Source organism: Bufo bufo, chromosome 5, assembly GCF_905171765.1.
Source record: "Bufo bufo chromosome 5, aBufBuf1.1, whole genome shotgun sequence".
NCBI classification, from domain to species: domain Eukaryota; kingdom Metazoa; phylum Chordata; class Amphibia; order Anura; family Bufonidae; genus Bufo; species Bufo bufo.
In genome coordinates, this window is record NC_053393.1 from 206,591,602 (window position 1) to 206,604,099 (window position 12,498).

The 12,498-nt window shown below is 43.2% G+C and overlaps 1 protein-coding gene across 1 annotated transcript in view; it reads left to right on the forward strand.

Annotated features, from left to right (window-relative positions):
• ACAD11 (acyl-CoA dehydrogenase family member 11) overlaps positions 1-12,498 on the forward strand; it is a 101,760-nt gene that overhangs the window by 247 nt on the left and 89,015 nt on the right. The window lies entirely within an intron of this gene.

The window sequence follows — 12,498 nt, forward strand, 5'->3', positions numbered from 1 at the left end:
TTGAAATTGCAATGCCAGTGTGATTAGATTTTGACTGCAGAAATTGCAAATAATAAAAAAAAAATATATTATAATTTTGAAACTTTTGGTTTGGCAGTTTACCTGTAGTACTATATAAAGCATAGAAGTAACGCTCCAACAAGAGTAAAGTCATGAGTACGGTATATATGACATAAGTGCCTGTTAGCTAGGGGTCACACCTGTGGGATCTGCAGTTATTGGGGAAATTGGGGTCCCCTGAACCTCAAAATGTCAGCAAAGCTGACAGTCAGATCCAGGAGGAGAGTAGATTAGGAAGTGTCTCTCTATTGGAGTCACAGAAAGAGCCAAAATCACACTTGCACAGCCTCCGCCACATCGCATGCAGAATAGTAGCCAGGATGCTCCACAGGACGCTGACACTGGTTGGAATACCCCTTTAAGTGTGAGTTCACAGCTGCGTTCTGGATTCCGTTATGGCTTTCCGTTATAAAATGGTTATAACGGAATCCATAAGATGGAAGTCAAAACGGAAGCCTTAAAGAGGCATTCCATTTTGATCCGTCTTAAAAGAAGTCTATGGGGAATCATAGCGGGTCCGTCTGGGTCCTGTTATGCAAGACGCAAAACAAAGTCCTGTTGCCAGGACTTTTTTCTCCTTTCTGCATAACGGAAACCAGACGGATCCGCTATGATTCCCCATAGACTTCTATTAAGACGGAATGCCTCTTAAAGGCTACCGTTTTGCATTCCGTCATAATACAAGTCTATGGGCAGCATAACGGATCCGTCCTTCCGTCTTATGGATTCCGTTATTTTCCGTTATAACCGGAAAGCCAGAACGCAGATGTGAACTTTCCCCCCCTAAATCTGTCAGCACCATATGCCGTCCACGCTGAGCAGTATAAGCTAGTGACACACACGGATTTCGGTATTGTATGTGCCTGATGTGCAGCACACGGTGACAAAGCATAATTTCATCATTACTGTACGGTTGGCCATTAAGTATCTATAAATCAATTATAAAGGGTCAAAAGAATGACAAAGTACACAGCTGTGGACTCCTGGAATCACAAAGGTCTCTCACCTTATTCGGGAAATAATGAGTGTCGTAATGAGTTCTGCTCACTTGCTTATCATGATATCACTGAAAAAAAGCAGCCCCTAAAATAAAACTTTTACTGGATACAATTAAAAACGAGATACATAGAACCCCAAAAAAGACACACATTTGTGTATACAATACATCAACAACACAAATAGATATCCTGTGCCCACACAACTGTATAATGACATAGTGTACGCACAATTACTCAGAAGTTAGCAAGGGCAATAGGATAAAAATCATCTGCATATGATATTTAGCGTTATGTTGCAGAAGACCATGGTTGTGACCATAACTCACGGTTAGTTGATACCAGTCATTAGGTGCCAGGCAGTCTTCAGGGGTAGCAACCAAATAATGGGGTGGGGAAGATGTTTAATCCCTAGTGTGATCCTATAGGTATCCCTGCCTAAAAGCATAGCACCCGCCCCGAAAGGGGTGACCCCACTTATCGGTGGCTAAACCCTGACAAGCCCTGGATGTCCCTGCTTATATCTTCTCCTCCCGACGCGTTTCCCCAGGTGGCGGTAACCACTTGGTTCATCAGGGGAAAGAAACGCAGCGAGTATGAGATGAACAGATGCTGCCAGTTCCTGAATCCAAAGATTTAATGGTAGATACACAATATATGTGGACACCATTAGGAACGGTGCCTCTTTAAAGGCTCAGGGTAATGTGGGCTTCTGACGTCACTTTACCACACTTCCGGTAATCTGATAAACACATGATTTTACAAATTAGTAAATCAACTGTTAATAGGGACAAATTAAATACAACAATGCACCCCAGTTTTGTAATCCATAACTCCATCTACTCTGCTATACTTCTAGATCGCACAGAGAAATAAGCCATGGGTAATCCGGTGTGAGGACCAGTGAAGTGCATTGGTGGAACGCAAGACCGGTGACACACATTGGCGTTCCAAAAACCGGAAGTTCCTTGCTAGATGAGCAGAGGTAGCATGGTCTGGGAGCGCACACTGCGCATGAATCATCACCACGTTAGGCTACTTTCACACTGGCGTTTCTGGGTCCGTTTGTGAGATCTGTTTCAAGGCTCTCACAAGCGGCCCAAAACGGATCAGTTCAGCCCCAATGCATTCTGAATGGATAAGGATCCGCTCAGAATGCATCAGTTTGGCTCCGTTCAGCCTCCATTCTGCTCTGGAGGCGGACACCAAAACGCTGCTTGCAGCGTTTTAATGTCCGCCTGACGATGCAGAGCCAAACGGATCCGTCCTGACTTACAATGTAAGTCAATGGGGACGGATCCGTTTTCACTGACACAATATGGTGCAATTGAAAACGGATCCGCCTACCATTGACTTTCAGTGTAAGTAAAAACGGATCCGTTTGCATTATCATGAAATTTTTTATTTTTGTTCATGGTAATGCAAACGGATCCGTTCTGAACTGATACAAGCTTTTGCATTATAGGTGCGGATCCGTCTGTGCAGATACCAGACAGATCCGCACCTAACGCAGGTGTGAAAGTAGCCTTAGAGTACGAAAAATACAGCTAGAATCGTACTCAATATATAAGGTACCCCTCTGAGCCATATGCGGTGCTACTATTAGGGGAATAAATCAGAAGACAACCAATATAAACCTGGCCAGTATTTTAAACAAAGATTATATACTGTATAAGCCCAGGGTGTCATTCAGATAGTTGTGTACGGAAGCGCGCCATTCTTGGCCATGATTGATATGCAGGGTTCCTAGCCCATACATTTACTTGGGTCCCATTTTTTACGGAGATCAGATATGTATCACACAGAACAAAAAAACAGCAGAATAGCTACACGAAGCACGAGAAGGAGATCTGTTCATTAAGACCCAGAGGACCCACGGTTCTAAGGCGGTGAATCCACTGGGCCTCCTTACACAGAATCCTTTTGTCCCAGTCCCCACCTCTTGGCGATTTACGCAACACTTCGATCACCTAAAATCGCAAGACTCTAAAATTACCAGAATGACACTCCAAGACATGTCTTGCTATCGGCTTGTCTCTCCGATTTTTTTTTTTTTTTTATTTATTTTTTTTTTTATGTCACCAATGTGGTCCCCCCCACCCTCCGAAGTAGTTGTCTCTTAGTTTTTTCAACATAACTTAGTGGACATGGAGAAGTATACAACACCTTGAGTTCTACAGTTTGCAAGGTCTCTCATAAGATAGGTTTTACTAGTAGAGAGACTCTGGAAACTTGTGGATTTCCAAATAAGGGGACAACAAATACAGTCCTGTCCACACCTGAAGGTACCGCAGGGTTTTCTACTAAGCCACATGTCCTTCTGAGAGGGTGCTTTGTAATGACTATGTACTAGTCGGTCCCTGAGGGACCTACCCCTCCTATACGTAATAAGTGGCCTGGGAGGGATACACTCCTCCAGGTCTGGGTCAGATAGTAAAATACCCCAGTGTCGTCTTAGAATACCCTGAACTTTCTGGTTCTGGGCGTCATAGGTGCCAACAATTCTCATAGTGTTATTAGTGACAACAGCGTCTGTCTGTGGGATATGAAGAGAATCATTGAACACCTCCCTAAGTATTTCAACGGGATATCCTCTTTAAATAAACCTATCTCGCATATCTCCTGCTTGAGTCCAAAATGATTCATTAAATGAACAGTTTCTTTGAGTTTTCAAATATTGTCTCTTGGGGATGCCCCTTTCACCGCAACAAGCTATTAGTAGATGTTGGTTTTCGATACGTGGTGGTATGTAGTTCACCATTGGTCTTAGAAATCCGGATATCAAGAAATGCGATAATTTGTCGTTCTATCTCGTATGTAAATCTAAGGCCAATGGTATTGATATTTAAGCATTGAACAAAGCCTTTAAACAGTTCAATGTCACCATCCCACAGAATCAGGATGTCATCTATGTAGCGACCCCAAAAGACAACATGAGACGTGAATTCATCAAGGTCAAAGACCATGGTATCCTCCCACCAGCCCAGGAGCAAATTGGCATAACTGGGGGCACAGGGGCTCCCCATTGCCGTGCCCTTGCGCCGGTGGTAGTAGCGGGACTCAAACAAGAAATAGTTTTGCGTAAGCACAAATCGTAACACGGTAAGAACAAACTTGTTATGTGCTTGGAAATGAGTGCCCCTAGATTTTAGGAAATGTTCCACAGCCTGAAGGCCACTCTCATGCGGGATGCTAGTGTAAAGTGCTTCCACATCTATGGAGGCTAAAAACACCTTCTCATCTGCCCTGATGTTATAAATTTTTAGCATTAAAAAATTGCAAAAAATGTATAACATCATGGCATTCTCTTCATAGAGACAGGCAATCTTTGCTTATCCCACAGACAGACCCTGTTGTCACTAATAACACTATGAGAATTGTTGGCACCTACGACGCCCAGAACCAGAAAGTTCAGGGTATTCTAAGACTATTGAAGAAATAGAGATGGGCACTCTAATATCCGGAACCACCGGGTGATAAATTTAATATTTTAATAAAATTGATATCAATAACATAAATAATCACAATATCATAAACACAATATCATAAAATACAGATAATAAAAATAGGACTAATAGCCAAATGTATTCAATCTATATATATATATATATATATATATATATATATATATATATATATATATATATATATATAATAGTCACTAAAGACAGAATTGAGGTAGATAGGGTTAATAATAAGCTGCCTGTGAGACAAACTCCGATTGCAATAGTTAAATACGTCGGGTGAGTATTCAGTGAGTGTTCAGTGAGCACCTGCAGATGCTCATCACCAAGTGAAGTGTTACATAAAAGGAAAATTTATAAACGTGACAGGTCTTTCAAATGAAGTGTAATCCAAACAGCAAAAAAAAATATATGAATAGAAAAATAAACGTTGGTGATCACTTGCAAATCGTGCAAAGAAAAATATCAATTTATACTGTGAAGTGTTCCTTTGTTTCAAAATAGAAAATAATCAGGGTGTATATACTACCCGCATTCAAGAGGAGTTTTATAGTGGCAGTTCCACGACTCTAGCAAATGTCTCCTAATACAAATATTTGCTCCAATAATAATCACTTTCCACGGATTTGGGCAAATACAAAGGTTTTAGCAGTCACTCCTGTTTAAAGTGGTACTCACGCTTAATACTGTGGTTCAGTCTGTAGCGTGGCTGCAAGAAAGGCTCATGTATAGAATGAAGAGGTACCTTGCTGGTATACCTGACTGATATACCTGGACTCTATGGTCCGCTTCCACTGTTAATCGCAGTTGTCCAGAGCTGTCCGTAGTCCACAGGTCTCGCTCTGTTTAAATCATAGACAGAGTTCCGGTCAGTCTGCAATGGGCGTTTTACCCTGCTCCGGATCGCTGGTTTAATTGTTCCAGCTGATTTTTCTGCTGTCCTTAAGTTACCAGACTGTGGCCAGTAGATCTGGTATTTATTCGGTTGAAGCGCTTATCCTAGGTGACAATATCGTTCTGCCGGTTTTCTGCCAGGATTAATTTCTTATCCGTCCACGCCAGACGCGTTTCAAAGGTTACTACCTTCTTCCTCAGTGGGCCACTGAGGAAGAAGGTAGTAACCTTTGAAACGCGTCTGGCGTGGACGGATAAGAAATTAATCCTGGCAGAAAACCGGCAGAACGATATTGTCACCTAGGATAAGCGCTTCAACCGAATAAATACCAGATCTACTGGCCACAGTCTGGTAACTTAAGGACAGCAGAAAAATCAGCTGGAACAATTAAACCAGCGATCCGGAGCAGGGTAAAACGCCCATTGCAGACTGACCGGAACTCTGTCTATGATTTAAACAGAGCGAGACCTGTGGACTACGGACAGCTCTGGACAACTGCGATTAACAGTGGAAGCGGACCATAGAGTCCAGGTATATCAGTCAGGTATACCAGCAAGGTACCTCTTCATTCTATACATGAGCCTTTCTTGCAGCCACGCTACAGACTGAACCACAGTATTAAGCGTGAGTACCACTTTAAACAGGAGTGACTGCTAAAACCTTTGTATTTGCCCAAATCCGTGGAAAGTGATTATTATTGGAGCAAATATTTGTATTAGGAGACATTTGCTAGAGTCGTGGAACTGCCACTATAAAACTCCTCTTGAATGCGGGTAGTATATACACCCTGATTATTTTCTATTTTGAAACAAAGGAACACTTCACAGTATAAATTGATATTTTTCTTTGCACGATTTGCAAGTGATCACCAACGTTTATTTTTCTATTCATATATTTTTTTTTGCTGTTTGGATTACACTTCATTTGAAAGACCTGTCACGTTTATAAATTTTCCTTTTATGTAACACTTCACTTGGTGATGAGCATCTGCAGGTGCTCACTGAACACTCACTGAATACTCACCCGACGTATTTAACTATTGCAATCGGAGTTTGTCTCACAGGCAGCTTATTATTAACCCTATCTACCTCAATTCTGTCTTTAGTGACTATTATATATATATATATATATATATATATATATATATATATATATATATATATATATATATAGATTGAATACATTTGGCTATTAGTCCTATTTTTATTATCTGTATTTTATGATATTGTGTTTATGATATTGTGATTATTTATGTTATTGATATCAATTTTATTAAAATATTAAATTTATCACCCGGTGGTTCCGGATATTAGAGTGCCCATCTCTATTTCTTCAATATTATTCGGTGCTTTGAGTGCGACATCAGATAGGTGCACCTGCCCATCCCAAATCAGGAGGCAGAGCCGTCCTTTATCTGGTTTATATTCTAAGACTATACTGGGGTATTTTACTATCTGACCCGGACCTGGGGGACTGTATCCCTCCTAGGCCACTTATTACGTATAGGAAGGGTAGGTCCCTCAGGGACCGACTAGTACAGGGTTGGCTAACATGAGGCTTTCCAGCTGTTGCAAAACTACAACTCCCAGCATGCCCAGGCTACCTACAGTTATCAGCCTACAGCAGGGCATGGTGGGAGTTGTAGTTTTGCTACAGCTGGAGAGCCTCAGGTTGGCCATGCCTGGATAAGTACATAGTCATTACAAAGCACCCTCTCAGACGGACATGTGGCTTAGTAGAAAACCCTGCGGTACCTTCAGGTGTGGACAGGACTGTATTTGTTGTCCCCTTATTTGGAAATCCACAAGTTTCCAGAGTCTCTCTACTAGTAAAACCTATCTTATGAGAGACTTTGCAAACTGTAGAACTCAAGGTGTTGTATACTTGTCTATGTCCACTAACTTATGTTGGAAAAACTAAGAGAGAACTACGTCGGAGGGTGGGGGACCACATTGGTGACATAAAAAATCGGAGAGACAAGCCGATAGCAAGACATGTCTTGGAGTATCATTCCGGTAATTTTAGAGTCTTGCGATTTCAGGTGATCGAGGTGTTGCGTAAATCGCCAAGAGGTGGGGACTGGGACAAAAGTATTCTGTGTAAGGAGGCCCAGTGGATTCACCGCCTTAGAACCGTGGGTCCTCTGGGTCTCAATGAACAGATCTCCTTCTCGTGCTTCGTGTAGCTATTCTGCTTTTTTTTTTGTTCTGTGTTATACATATCTGATTTCCGTGAAAAATGGGACCCAAGTAAGTGTATGGGCTTGGAACCCTACATACCCATCATGGACAAGAATGGCGCGCTTCCGTACACAATTATCTGAATGACACCCTGGGCTTATACAGTATATAATCTTTGTTTAAAATACTGCCCAGGTTTATATTGGTTGTCTTCTGATTTATTCCCCTAATAGTAGCACCGCATATGGCTCAGAGGGGTACCTTAGGTATCGATTACGATTCTAGCTGTATTTTTCGTGCTCTAACATGGTGAGGATTCATGCGCAGTGTGCGCTCCGAGACCAGGCTACCTCTGCTTATCTAGCAAGGAACTTCCGGTTTTTGGAACGCCCATGTGTGTCACCGGTCTTGCGTTCCACCAATGCACTTCACTGGTCCTCACACCGGATTACCCATGGCTTATTTCTCAGTGCGATCTAGAAGTATAACAGAGTGGAGTTATGGATTACAAAACTGGGGGGCATTGTTGTAACTTGTATTTAATTTGTCCCTATTAACAGTTGTATTTACTAATTCGTAATACCATGTGTTTATCATATTACCGGAAGTTGGGTAAAGTGACGTCAGATGCCCACAATACCCAGAGCCTTTAAAGAGGCACCATTCCTAATGGAGGTGCGCTCTTTTTTTATCCTGGTGCCCACATATATTGTGTATCTACCATCAGATGTTTGGATTCAGGAACTGGCAGCATCTGTTCATCTCATACTCGCTGCAAGTTTCTTTTCCCTCATGAACCACATGGTTACCGCCACTTGGGGAAACGCGTCGGGAGGAGAAGATATTAGCAGGGACATCCAGGGCTTGTCAGGGTTTAGCCACCAATAAGTGGGGTCACCCCTTTCGGGGCGGGTGCTACGCTTTTAGGCAGGGATACCTATAGGATCACACTAGGGATTAAACATCTTCCCCACCCCATTATTTGGTTGCTACCCCTGAAGACTGCCTGGCACCTAATGACTGGTATCAACTAACCGTGAGTTATGGTCACAACCATGGTCTTCTGCAACATAACGCTAAATATCATATGCAGATGATTTTTATCCTATTGCCCTTGCTAACTTCTGAGTAATTGTGCGTACACTATGTCATTATACAGTTGTGTGGGCACAGGATATCTATTTGTGTTGTTGATGTATTGTGTACACAAATGTGTGTCTTTTTTGGGGTTCTATGTATCTCGTTTTTAATTGTATCCAGTAAAAGTTTTATTTTAGGGGCTGCTTTTTTTCAGTGATATCATGATAAGCAAGTGAGCAGAACTCATCACGACACTCATTATTTCCCGAATAAGGTGAGAGACCTTTGTGATTCCAGGAGTCCACAGCTGTGTACTTTGTCATTCTTTTTACCCTTTATAATTGATTTATAGATACTTAATGGCCAACCGTACAGTAATTATGAAATTATGCTTTGTCACCGTGTGCTGCAGTAACGAAAACGACACATCAGGCACATACAATACCAAAATCCGTGTGTGTCACTAGTAGTGTTGAGCGAACTTGTTTTTAAAGTTCGGCGTCTAAAGTTCGGGTTATCGAAGAATCCCGTAATGGATTCTAAATTCCGTTATGGTCCGTGGTAGCGATGTGGCGGAGGCTGTGCAAGTGTGATTTTGGCTCTTTCTGTGACTCCAATAGACTAGAGAGACACTTCCTAATCTACTCTCCTCCTGGATCTGACTGTCAGCTTTGCTTACATTTTGAGGTTCAGGGGACAACCAATTTTCCCAATAACTGCAGATCCCACAGGTGTGACCCCTAGCTAACAGGCACTTATGTCATATATACTCTTCATCCTAGGGATTAAACATCTTCCCTACCCCATTTGTTGGTTGCTACCCCTGAAGACTGCCTGGCACCTAATGACTGGTATCAACTAACTAGGGTTGTTGCGGATATCGAAATTTCGATACCCAATCAATATTTTTGTCCCGGTATCGATACGATACCGGGATTTCCATTTTTTTCGATACTGGGCTGGACAGCAGCACAGGGGAGAAGGAAGCAGTGTCTCCCTCCCCCTGTGCTGCCGTTGCCACCAATGAATGGAGAGAGGGGCGGAGGGGCCGGCGCACTACGCAACCAATGATAAGACTTTTCCTACACACAGCGGCGCCCAGAGATGTCCCTGCATTTACCATTATTCCTGGGCGCCGCTCCGTTCGCCTGCTGTGCCCCATTACTGTCGCCTGTTCCATATGCTAATTTACTATCGGAGCAATGGGGAGGAGTCCATCAGCTTCTCTAGTGGGCGTTCCTTCTCCCTGCGCTGCACTGAGAATGGGCAGCGCTACAGCCAGGGAGAAGGAACGGCCACTAGAGAAGCTGATGTCTCCTCCCCATTGCTCCGATAGTAATTAGCATATGGAGCAGGAGACCGTAATGGGGCACAGCGGGCAAACAGAGCCGCACACAGGAATAATAGTAAGTGCTGGGACATCTCTGGGCGCCGCTCCATGTAGCCTAATACTTAAAGTCTGGACCCAGGAAAAGTAGTCTTTAACACATAATACAGGAGGCGGTTGCCGGCAGCAGAATCGCATTGCCGGCACCCTGCCCCTGACAGGGAGCTGTGATCAGCGGCACCTGAGGGGTTCACTGCCGCTGATCTGCCAGTACCCACCTCCTGTATTAAGGGGTAATTTTCATTGGTGGCACAGTGCGCCCGCCCCTCTCAACCCCCCAGTATTAAAATCATTGGTGGCAGTGGCCACAGGGTACTCTCCCCTCCCCCTCATTGGTGGCAGTGGCAGCTTCTGATCGGAGCCCCAGCTGTGTAAGCCTGGGGCTCCGATCAGTTACCATGGCAGCCAGGACGCTACTGAAGCCCTGGCTGCCATGGTAACATCCCTGATGCTGTGTGCACAGAGCAGCAGGGACAGTGTGAAGTCCTATTAAAAAAAAAATCCCAGGTTCTAGCCCCTAAGGGGGTAAATAGTTATTAAATAAATAGTGTAAAAAAAACACCAAAATATTAAGTATGAATCACCCCCTTTCCCAATTTCACATATAAAATGTATAAACAATAAATAAACATATCACATATTGCCACGTCAGAAAATTCCAAACTATTAAAATATAAAAAAAAATCTATGCGGTGAACGCCGGAACAGAAAAAATAAATAAAAACTGCACGATTGGCCATTTTTTAAAATGTGGAATGCACGTGGCTTTTTTGGTTTATTTTTTTGCGTGGTATCGAATGGTATCGAGTATCGCAATACTTTTTTATGGTATCAAAACTGAATCAAAAATTTGGTATCGCAACAACTCTACAACTAACGTGAGTTATGGTCACAACCATGGTCTTCTGCAACATAACGTTAAATATCCTATGCAGATGATTTTTATCCTGTTGCCCTTGCTAAGTTCTGAGTAATTGTGCTTGCACTATATAATTATACAGTTGTGTGGGCATAGGATATACCGTATTTTTCGCTTTATAAGACGCACCTGTTTATAAGACGCACCTAGGTTTTTGAGGAGGAAAATGAGAAAATAAATATTTTTAACCAAAAGGTGTGCTTTTGGTGGGTTTTGAACTAATGGTGGTCTGTGGATGACACTATTATGGGTGATCTGTGGATGACACTTCTATGGAGGGGATCTGTGGATGACGCACTGTTATGAGGGATCTATGGATGACACTTATGTGATTATACCATCATCCTAGAGAATACACTGATGTACTGTAGGTACTGTACATTGGTGTATTCTCAAGGATGAGGGGAGTTATAGTCAGATTAAATAGAAACACTATCCAGGGACTGTTCTGTAATTGGCATGTGTTTATATTAAATATGACTATAACCCCCCCTCATCCATAGGAATCCACTCATATACTGCAGCACATGCGTGGATTCCTATGGATGAGGGGGGTTATAGTCATATTTAATATAAACACATGACAATTACAGAACAGTCCCTGGACAGTGCTTATATTAAATATGACTATAACCCCCCTCATCCATAGGAATCCACTCATATACTGCAGTATCTGGGTGGATACCTATGGATGAGGGGGGAGGGGGGAAGGGGGGGTTTGTAGTCATAGATGACACATTTGCAGTCATTTTTATATTGCCCTGAGCTCCACTCACCCGGGGACTGGGTACACAAAACCGCTCTACACAGCAGGAGCAGAGCTGGTACAGCGGGAAATTGGAAGGAAGCTGATGGAGGTGAGGGCAGCACCACTGCGCTCACCACTAATCAGCAGGACTAAAGAAGTGCGGGCTGACGGCAGCAGAGCACATTCATTGAAGCTGCCAGCCCGCCCAACGGTTTACTGTATAATCTCTAACTTCATTCACCTTCTCCTGGTACGGAGATTTCAGAGACTTCCACTTGTGTTTTACCTCTTCTACCTCTTGAATCAGTAACTCTGGGCTTGTCTCCTCCGTTTTGACAATGTCTGCTTGAATTCAGGAAGGAAGCTCAGGACTTGCAGCTGGCTGCACAGCATCTTCTGCTTTCTGCGTCGCTCCATGGAATCATCCACCAGGACTTTGGCTGGGATCTCGCCATCACCTTCTTCTTTACACCGCACGTCCAGACAAGTAGTTCGGGAGCAGGAAGCAGTGACAGGATGGCGGAGGGCTTTTGGATTCCCTCTCTAACCGCCCTTGTCTGGAGTCTGGACGTGCGGCGTAAAGAAGGTGATGCGAGATTCCAGCCAGTCCTGGTGGATGATTTCATGGAGCGACGCAGAAAGCATTAGCTGCTGTGCAGCCAGCTGCAAGTTCTGCACTTCTTTCCTGAATTCATACAAGAAGCGGACATTGTCAAAAGGGAGGAGACAAGCCCAGAGTTACTGATTCAAGAGGTAAAACAGAAGTGGAA